This window comes from Musa acuminata, chromosome BXJ3-1 (assembly GCF_036884655.1).
Source record: "Musa acuminata AAA Group cultivar baxijiao chromosome BXJ3-1, Cavendish_Baxijiao_AAA, whole genome shotgun sequence".
NCBI classification, from domain to species: domain Eukaryota; kingdom Viridiplantae; phylum Streptophyta; class Magnoliopsida; order Zingiberales; family Musaceae; genus Musa; species Musa acuminata.
Window position 1 is genome coordinate 26,082,235 of NC_088349.1, and position 10,221 is coordinate 26,092,455.

Sequence of the window (10,221 nt, forward strand, 5' to 3'; positions counted from 1 at the left end):
TATCCCATTAAATGTGATAACATAAGTGTAATATATTTAACAAATAATCCTATTCACTTTATATGAGATCATGTCACTGATCATGATGTAATCCTAGAGTTTATTGATACAAAACATCAATTGGTCGATATTTTTACAAAGCCTTTAAGTGAAGAACAATTTGATTTTATTAGAAGAGAATTAGGAATGTTGACTTGTCTGAATGCATGAATTTATTAAATCTTATTTTCAGACTTTCTTGATTCTTTGATCACTTACTTAAATTCTATATTGAAAATTGTATGCATTGATGCTAAAAGTTTCTATGATCATGCAATATTATGTTTATCTTCATGATTGAGATTAAAAAGCTATGACAAAACATTGTCCGAATGCATGATTTTGTTGTATTTCTCTTCCGGACTTAATGTACTCCTTGAATGGAGCCATCATAAGTCTATGCAATATCAAGTTTATTTCATATCCATGCTCCATCACTTAATGAGTTTTTGACACATGGAATTAATTAACAAATGCATCTCTTATGGATTTATCTTTTGTGAATTTTTTATTGAGAAATGGATTTGATGTAATCATTCTCTCACATGAATTCCTTCTTGATGAAGGAAGATTTTTTTAAGATAAACACTTGCAAAGATTTAATTTTACATGCATATCTTGATTCTTGTGAAAAATGAAGTAAGATTTTATCATTTCTAATGAAAAATGAAATGAAACGCTCTTATCATTTTTAACTTCTTAGCTTTTCCTCCTTACTTTCCTCTTTCATTCAAAGTTTTGATGATAAAGAAGAGGGAAAAAGTAATGAAAGATATCTCTTTAATGAACTTTTGAATGATACCATGTCATGAATGCTTGAAATATGATTGGTATGATTTTTTTTATGACATGAATTTTTTACTACACTTGCATTTATTGTTGAATCTTTCTCCTTTTTTTTATGAAAAAGTGGAGAAATATATAGTAAATTGATGAAAGAATGAATTGTTATACACTTGAAATATTTGTATTAATGATAAGATATCTAGAGCTCAACTTGTAATTTTACAAATTGATATCTTACCATATGATGAATTGCTATGATTGCTATCCTTCACATTTGAAATATAAGACTTAAATGGATTCATGCCTTGACATCGTAGCTATATCATGATAGGAATCATGATAAGGGTATTGATAAGTTTAAATAAAATTAACTTATCAATATATCTCTTGAATTCAAAGGCTTTGAATTCAAGAATGACTTTTCTCAAATATGGCATATAGATAACGGGAGTTAAGGTTAACTCTATCATCAATTGATTGTCATCATCAAAAAGGGGGAGATTGTTGAATCTCAGATTTTGATAATGAAGTCAATTGTCATTTATATATCTAATCTATATGTTGAGAAAAGTGTGCAGGATTAACTACGATGGTAGTAAGACATGCAGCAGGTGTTATGCTGGAGTCAAGATCAAGATCACGTTGGGTGTTTGAGAGTTCGTCGGAAGTCTGGACTTTCGTCGGAAGTTCTGCAGGAACCAGCCGAGAAGTCCAGGAGCTTGCCATAGAAGCTTGTTGGAACTTGCCAAGAAGATTGTCATGAAGTCCAGGAGCTTGCCGGGAGTCCGCCGGAGCATCGTTGAGGGTTCATCGGATGTTTGCTGGAAGTTCACCAGAAGCTCGCCGGAAGAAGCGATTGACGCACCGGAACATAGAATTGCAGTAATCATGTCGTAATTGTCATAGTTAGAGTATAGATTAAGTTAGGGTTAGGAGGTAATCTCACTAACTTAATTAGGGGCCAACTAGGCCCTTAACATACCCAAATTGGGCCGAATGGAACAACCCATTCAGACCTAGAATTCTTGGCCGGTGGTGGCACTGTTGGGAAATCATAGGGGGCGACATCATATGCGCAGCGGAAGAACAAGAAAACAAAAATCCCCGATTCCCAAAAAGATGTTCATCGTCGTGCGAAGATTGGTGCGCAAAATCCGCAAAAACACAAAACTGCGTATAGAGATTGTGTTACCTAGGGAGATCGTATATCCCTGTTTCCTTGCAGATCCTTAGGAGAGGGTGAAGGAGGTCAAGCGTCCTCCTCTCTAGCGGTGATCCACATAGCAGGGTTGCGACGACGCTCCTCAAAACTCCAGGCCTACTCTGAGGTGGAGAGGGAGAGGAGAATAGGAAGGGCAAGCAAAGACTCTAGCCTATGAGGCTGTGAATCCCTCCTATTTATAGAGATCCCGTGTCAAAACCCTAATGGGTCCTTTCCCTAGTGGGTATTGGATCTGCATCCAATAAGACAAGGGCTCCGTCGGATATCTCATATCCGAACCTCTACTCATCGCAATGCCTACCATATGTGTGTGACCCTCTAGGCCCAATATCGAGCTGGCCGTGAGTCATACCTGTCAGAACTCTTTCTAACTAAGTGAATTATTATCTCTGTAATAATTCACTCGACTCATCGACTACGGAAGTACTATGCCACTACGCCGTAGTCCCCAGACGATACAGGGGAATCCAATCCATTGGACCTGTCTGTCCTCAATTACCATGTACCTATAGTCCCTCATCCATCTAATATCCCAGAGACCGTATATCGAGCATGGTGCTGTCAGACCCATACGGTTTCTACTCGAGTCTCGCTCTAATCGGATTCTCCCGGAGAACTCTTTCTCTCTCAACCCGAATGACCCTGGCCAGGGATTTGTCTGAGCAAGAACACATGGGATATTTCTCTCATGATACCGAGAGTGGATGATCCTCTATCGACACTCAATAGCCCTCGTAAGGTCGACTACCACTCCCAATGACCAGCTGTACTAGATCTGGGAACAGCCAAACCTATAAGTCTGGTATCAAAGAGTGGAGCACTCATACAGGACATCCTTGGTGTCTCAAGTCTAAGAACCAGATACACCACTAGGACTACGGAATCGTTGTCTGACAATAAGGCATCATCAACCATCCAGCATTCCGTAAGCGGATCAATCAGTGAACTCATTCTCCAATGAGCACCTGTACTGTATCCCTAGTGTCCCTACACGAGCAGCTATGAGACCAGCTGCATCCATCATATGGACGGGTATACAGCACACCAGTCTATCCGGTTATCACGATGTCCCTCTCGAGTAACCTATGACCGGGATTATTTAGGATATGTGTTTAAAGGTGAATCGATCTCATTATCGTGATCTCATCACGATCCGATTCCCATTGCACAAATCCAAGGACATCACAATATATATGCATTTATGCAATAGTTATAAAGTGATATATGCCAAAATATAATAAGCAAAAAGATTCTGTATCAAGTCACACGTGCCATCACTCACGTGATTGGCTTGCTGGGCACTTATGACTAGCAATCTCCCACTTGACCTAAAGCCAATCACCTATGTGTCTGATCCCCATCAGACCCCTGTGACGCTCAAAGACAATCTGAGACAATGGCTTTGTAAGTGGATCTGCAATGTTATCTTCGGATGAAACTCTTTCCACTACTACATCTCCTCGGGTTACGATCTCTCTGATAAGTTGGAACCTCCTCAGAACACTTCTAATGAGACCCGGGTTCCCTTATTTAAGTAATCGCCCCGTAGTTGTCGCATTATAAGGAAGTCGGCTCCTCGTTACTCGGCACGACTCCCAAATCTGTGATAAACTTCTTCATCCAGACTCCCTCCTTTGCTGCATCCGATGCAACAATGTACTTCGCCTCTGTGGTCGAGTCAGCAGTGGTATCTTGCTTGGAACTCTTCCAGCACACTGCTTCTCCATTCAAGGTGTACACATACCCTGAATTCGACTTGCTATCATCGACATCAAACTGAAAACTTGAGTCAATGTAGCCTTCAACCTTAAGGCTATTACCTCCATATACTAGTAAAAGATCCTTAGTCCTTCTCAAGTACTTAAGGATACACTTTACTGCTTTCCAGTGCTCCAAGCCTGGATCCGCCTGATACCTGCTCGTGACACTCAGAGCATGCGCTATATCAGGCCTAGTACATAGCATGGCATACATGATAGACCCTATTGCTGAGGCATAAGGTATCATATCCATGTTCGCCCTTTCTTCTGGAGTCTTAGGGGACATACTCGTAGAAAGCGATATCCCATGTCTCATCGGTATGAGACCTCTTTTGGAATTTTCCATGCCAAACCTTTTGACAATAGTTTCTATGTACCTAGACTGGGACAAGCCAAGCATCCTTTTGGATCTATCTCTATAGATTCTAATCCCCAAGATATAAGATGCTTCTCCTAAGTCCTTCATGGAGAAGTGTCTAGATAACCAAGCCTTTATTGTGGATAGCATTCCTATGTCATTCCCAATGATGAGGATGTCATCCACATATAACACCAAAAAGCTAATAGCGCTCCCACTTACCTTTCTGTATACACAAGGCTCATCTTCGTTCTTAACGAAGTCATAAGATCTGATTGCCTCATCAAATCTTATGTTCCAACTTCGGGAAGCTTGCTTTAATCCATAAATGGATCTAAGCAACCTACATACCTTATCTGGGCAGTTCTTGGACACGAATCCCTCAGGTTGCATCATATACACCTCCTCCTCCAGGTTCCCGTTGAGGAATGCGGTTTTCACATCCATCTGCCAGATCTCATAATCATAGTGTGCTGCAATAGCCAATAGAATTCTGATGGATTTTAGCATTGCTACGGGTGAGAAAGTTTCGTCGTAGTCAACACCTTGCCTTTGACGATACCCCTTAGCCACTAGCCTTGCTTTATAGGTCTCTACCTTTCCATCTACTCCGATCTTTTTCTTAAAGATCCACTTGCAACCGATGGGTACAATACCTTCGGGTGCATCAACTAGGTTCCAAACCTTATTGGAGTACATAGAATCCATCTCAGAATTCATGGCTTCTTTCCACTTCCCGGAGTCTATACTCATAATAGCCTCCTCGTAGGTCTGAGGATCAATATCCTCTACATCCTCTGCTCTAATATGTCCTACATATCTCTCAGGAGGATGGGATACTCTATCAGACCTGCGTAAAGTTGAAACTTGTGTATTAGATACCTGAACAGACTCGGGCTGTAGAGTGGTGCTTGAGCTTGGTTCTCCAACCTCGCTCAATTCTATCATTCTCCCACTGTCTCCGTCAAGAATGTGTTCCTTCTCAAGAAACACTGCTCTCTTAGCTACAAAGACCTTTTGGTCCTCGAGATGATAGAAGTAATACCCACAAGTTTCCTTGGGGTATCCCACAAATTTACATCGCCCTGTCCTTGATTCTAACTTATCGGGGTTGTATCTTTTAACATGGGCAGAGCAGCCCCAAATCTTAACTACTTTAAGATCAGGCTTCTTCCCTTTCCATATCTCATATGGTGTAGACACCACCGACTTAGTTGGAACTCTGTTCAGAAGGTAAGCTGCGGTTTCTAGGGCATATCCCCAGAATGAGATGGGTAGGTCAGCGAAACTCATCATGGACCGTACCATATCTAATAATGTACGATTTCTCCTTTCAGAGACACCATTGAGCTGAGGTGTATAAGGAGGTGTCCATTGGGATAATATCTCATGGTCCTTGAGAAAGTGAGTAAACTCTATACTTAAGTACTCACCTCCTCGATCTGATCGAAGAGTTTTGATACTCTTTCCAGTCTGGTTCTCCACCTCATTCTTATACTCTCTGAATTTCTCAAAGGCCTCAGACTTGTACTTCATTAAGTACACATATCCATACCTTGAGAAATCATCAGTAAATGTAATGAAGTAGGAGTAACCTCCAATGGCATGAGTTGACATGGGTCCACATACATCACTATGTATGAGTTCCAACAACTCAGTGGCTCTCTCTCCAGTTCCACTAAATGGAGAGTTGGTCAGTTTTCCACGAATGCAAGGCTCACAAGTTGCATATGACACATAGTCGAATGGATCTAGATATCCATCATTTAGCAACTTTTGAATCCTTCTTTCATGGATGTGACCTAGTCTACAATGCCACAGGTATGCACTGTTCAACTCATCTCGTTTCCTCTTAGACACATTTACATTCATGATATGTGGAGTAGTGTCTAACATAAATAAACCATTATGCAATGTTCCTTTCGTGATGATCTTATCATCTAATAATATTGAACAACCATTGTTCTCAAAAACAAATTTATATCCACTAACTGTTAAACATGAAATAGAGATAATGTTTTTGATAATAGAAGGAACAAAATAACATGCATCTAATGCAATAAAAGCTCCACTAGGCAGATGTAGGGCGACCTCGCCAACAGCTAATACAGCAACTTTTGCTCCATTACCCATCTTGAGGTCCATCTCGCCTCTCTCTAGTCTCCTAGGCCTTGCCAGAACCTGCAACGAATTGCATATATGATAAGCACTACCGGTATCTAATACCCATGTGTTATCATAAGAGTCTAACAAATGGAGACTGATCATGAATGTACCTGAAGCTTCATCAAGCTTTTGTTTCGCCCTTTCTGCAAGGTACTCTTTGCAGTTTCTCTTCCAGTGCCCATCTTTACCACAGTGGAAGCACTGGCCTTTGTCCTTTGTTGGGTCTTTCTTAGCAACTTTTGCTTTACCTTGTTTGCCCTTGCCCTTTCCCTTCTTAAGGGACCTTTCTGCTTTCCTTTTCTTTCTGGTCTCACCAGTGTAGAGAACTGGCTTCTCTTTCTTAATAGTACTCTCTGCCTCCCTCAACATATTGAGGAGCTCTGGGAGAGTCACCTCAAGCTTGTTCATATTAAAATTCATTATGAACTGTGAAAAGGAATCTGGTAGGGACTGAAGCACAATGTCCACACACAAGTTATCCTCTAGGACCATTCCTAGACCTGTGAGTTTCTCTATCCACTCAATCATCTTTAGGACATGGTTCTGAACCGGTGTCCCCTCAGTCATCCTAGCGCGGAAAAGGCTCTTGGATATCTCATATCGTTGAGTCCTTCCCTGTTCCTCAAACAATTTGCGGACATGTAGGAGAATGGATCTGGCATCCATCTTTTCATGTTGTCTCTGTAACTCTGGAGTCATAGAGCCCAACATATAGCACTGAGCAAGAGTGGAGTCATCAATGTACTTCACGTAGCGAGCGATCTCATCCTCGCTTGCCCCTTCTTCGGGCGTAGGCATCACTGTATCAAGGACGTACACGATTTTCTCCGCTGTGAGAACAATTCTCAAGTTACGGAGCCAATCCGTATAATTTGGACCAGTGAGGCGGTTGACATCAAGTATGCCACGTAAGGGATTTGAAAGCGACATTTTCTGAAAATAAAGATGTAGCAAAAATGAATAACATGCAGATTTTGCAAGAAATAAACTATCAAGATATGGACTTCTATCTTAATATGCTCCCACTATTTTACTAACGAGTCACGCGACACCCTCAGCACGTGAAACGGAAGTCTCCGGCAGACTTCTAGTGGGGATCAGGATCCAATCAGCGTCTTAGTGTAACCTCGAGGGACTCGACCAATCACACTAAGCCTAAAAGGTAGACAACTCTTGCCGATCACAACTCCTTGTGATTCCCGTCCTGTTCGGCCTCCGAATCACCATGGCCTCGAGGGACTCGACCAACCATGATGCTCGGTTAAGTCAACACCTTCGTTACAAGATGAGTCTGATTTGATGATATACCCTCGAGGGACTCGACCAAGCATATCATGCCCTCAGGTCACCGGTGACATCTCTATGTCGTAAGCAAGATAGCGAATCGCGATATAGGTGAGTCTCGAGGGACTCGACCAACTCAACCTACACCGGGATTCGGTTCCTACTCATAACGATGGAAGGCCACGTGGGTCAATCTAATTGCCTCACGTTTACCGACTTAATATTATCGAGAGATGTTTCTATGATTTGGTCTCCTAATATGACATGTCACACATATACATATTTAATATATATCTACATCGCATGCAAATATATATACATATCTAGTATGTGTATAAGCAATCACACCAGATGATCATGGACCACAACCTAATATGATTAGGCCCGAGCCAGTAGGCCTAATCACTCACATCAAGATCTATGTGTGCAACGGTGCATCTCCATGCCTTGTGATCGTCCATCTCGTCCTCGTCGGTTCCGTCGACATCTTGATGCATCTCCATGCATCACGATCGTCCGTCTCGTGGGTCCCGCTATGGCTTCCACGCTCCCGCTGCGCCTCCTAATGTGATTACAACTTAATCATAGGCACGCAGGCCCGACAATAAACGAGAAATATAATGGAGGTTCGCAGACCTCAATAATAATAATCACAAGTACACACATCACACGGTCCATGATCATCCGTCCACTCATCATACATCACATGTATAAATAATCATCATCATGTAGGACTACTAGATAATAATAAAAATAATAATCAACTAAACCTTTTAATTAATTAATATTTTCTGAAATCAGGGATATATAGGGAATTTCTCAATTCCTAAGGGTATTTTCGTAATTTGGACAAAAGACAGAAACTGGAATTTCTCAAATTCCGAGGGGCAAAACTGTCTTTTGCGCAGAAAACCCTAAAACCCTTTCCCCTTTTCGCTGCTGCCGCCGCCGCCACCCTGCCGGCGGCGGCCTGTGCGGCGGGGCGAGGGCACTGCCCTCGCCTGCAGGCGGCACGCCCGCTGGCGGCGATGCCGCTGCGGGTGGGCGCCCTCTTCGGGCGCCGCCGCCTCCGCGGGCGGTGCTGTCCCGCCAGGCGGCCGCCCCTGTGAGGGGGGTTTCGCCCGCGGGAGTAGCGGCGGTAGGCGTCGCGCGTCGCTGCCCTGCGGCGGCAGGCGCCGCTTCCTTTCGGCGGCAGGCGCCGCTGCCCTGCGGCGCCTCTGCCCGTGGGTTGCCAGCCCCGTCGGCAGCAAGCCGGCTGCAAGCAGACCGCCGGCCGGCTGCTGCAGGCATTGCGCCGGCGCTGTGCTGCCTGGCTGCGGCTGCGGCTGCCGCTGCAGGTGGCTGCAGGCATGCAGATCGAGGGCAGCAACTGTTGTTGCCCTTCCTTGCTTTTGCGTCAACGATTTTGACGTCAAAATTCTTCCTAAACACAATACACACAGTTCAAAAGTATCAAAACCAATCATTCGCACGAACAACCTGGCTCTGATACCACTGTTGGGAAATCATAGGGGGCGACATCATATGCGCAGCGGAAGAATAAGAAAACAAAAATCCCCGATTCCCAAAAAGATGTTCATCGTCGTGCGAAGATTGGTGCGCAAAATCCGCAAAAACACAAAACTGCGTATAGAGATTGTGTTACCTAGGGAGATCGTATATCCCTGTTTCCTTGCAGATCCTTAGGAGAGGGTGAAGGAGGTCAAGCGTCCTCCTCTCTAGCGGTGATCCACACAGCAGGGTTGCGACGACGCTCCTCAAAACTCCAGGCCTACTCTGAGGTGGAGAGGGAGAGGAGAATAGGAAGGGCAAGCAAAGACTCTAGCCTATGAGGCTGTGAATCCCTCCTATTTATAGAGATCCCGTGTCAAAACCCTAATGGGTCCTTTCCCTAGTGGGTATTGGATCTGCATCCAATAAGACAAGGGCTCCGTCGGATATCTCATATCCGAACCTCTACTCATCGCAATGCCTACCATATGTGTGTGACCCTCTAGGCCCAATATCGAGCTGGCCGTGAGTCATACCTGTCAGAACTCTTTCTAACTAAGTGAATTATTATCTCTGTAATAATTCACTCGACTCATCGACTACGGAAGTACTAGGCCACTACGCCGTAGTCCCCAGACGATACAGGGGAATCCAATCCATTGGACCTGTCTGTCCTCAATTACCATGTACCTATAGTCCCTCATCCATCTAATATCCCAGAGACCGTATATCGAGCATGGTGCTGTCAGACCCATACGGTTTCTACTCGAGTCTCGCTCTAATCGGATTCTCCCGGAGAACTCTTTCTCTCTCAACCCGAATGACCCTGGCCAGGGATTTGTCTGAGCAAGAACACATGGGATATTCCTCTCATGATACCGAGAGTGGATGATCCTCTATCGACACTCAATAGCCCTCGTAAGGTCGACTACCACTCCCAATGACCAGCTGTACTAGATCTGGGAACAGCCAAACCTATAAGTCTGGTATCAAAGAGTGGAGCACTCATACAGGACATCCTTGGTGTCTCAAGTCTAAGAACCAGATACACCACTAGGACTACGGAATCGTTGTCTGACAATAAGGCATCATCAACCATCCAGCATTCCGTAAGC